Genomic DNA, 953 nt, shown 5'->3' with positions numbered 1-953 from the left:
TGCCACACCTGGAGGACACAGTGAAAACTCCATCCGTCATTGGAGTTCTGTGTGTGTACAGATTCACAAGGGCTTAATTCGGGTTGCCGTGGGACCCTGTCAGATGAGCATGCTGGGGCGGCGATATCTGTTTTAGCCCAGCAAGCAGCCAAGCTAACCTCCCAACTCCACTGATATTCCCGTGGTGTGTCTAGAATCAGATCACGGGAACATGACGATCCAGAAACATGGATGGCATTACAGTTGCAGTGCATAAAACGGCCTCCTGACGTCTTTTATCAGCTCTCCTGCAGTTTATCAGCGGGAATGGATGGATCCTGTGCTAATTATCTGACTGAAATGATTGACGTTGCTGGCAGTTGGGTTGGGCCATTCATTTAAGATGCACTGGGCACTTTTCTATTTATTTTTAAAGTTGCTGTTGAACCGTCTGTGGGCTGACTTGTCAAGATACTGTGCTAGTAAGAAAGGATTATGTTTTCAAGCAGCAGGTCCAGGTCACTTTGTACATGGGTGTTATGTTAAATACATCCAGAGGAAACCTTGGAGAAAGAAAAAAAAGCTTCAAATTTGATTCTAAATACCAATCGCAACCTCCCATGTTATCTTAAATGTACCTATATGAGTTTCAGTTGAGTCATTCTAGACATGACTGGTTGAATTCTGTCCGATTCTGTTCTTCAGGCCACTTGTGTGTGCAATTTCTTCGTGCGTCACTTGCTGTTAAATATTACCTCTTACGATTTTGTAATTGGCACTTCAACCTCGAGCAGAAAACTGATGCAAAGAATTTTGCCGCTCGGTCGGTCGGTCGGTCGGGAATTTCTTCGAGAGGTTTTTCATTGACAAAGAAAGTAAAACCATAAAGATTTGCCCAAAATCCGTGCTGCCCGATGTTTGGAAGAGATTTTGGGCGGCGGCGGGGCTGTGGGGAGGCCTCTCCCCCTCCCCCC

General features: G+C 45.8%; 1 pseudogene; it reads left to right on the top strand.

Annotated features, from left to right (window-relative positions):
* The first annotated feature begins 5 nt into the window (after window positions 1-5).
* On the top strand, window positions 6-269 carry LOC121024185 (ragulator complex protein LAMTOR5-like; annotated as a pseudogene).
* The last annotated feature ends 684 nt before the right edge of the window (window positions 270-953 follow it).

The sequence above is a fragment of the Herpailurus yagouaroundi genome, unplaced genomic scaffold (assembly GCF_014898765.1).
Source record: "Herpailurus yagouaroundi ecotype Mexico unplaced genomic scaffold, PumYag 60576, whole genome shotgun sequence".
In the NCBI taxonomy this organism is placed as follows: Eukaryota; Metazoa; Chordata; class Mammalia; order Carnivora; family Felidae; genus Herpailurus; species Herpailurus yagouaroundi.
The sequence above is the reverse complement of the archived record's forward strand: the minus strand, read 5'-3'. Positions and strand labels throughout refer to the sequence as shown.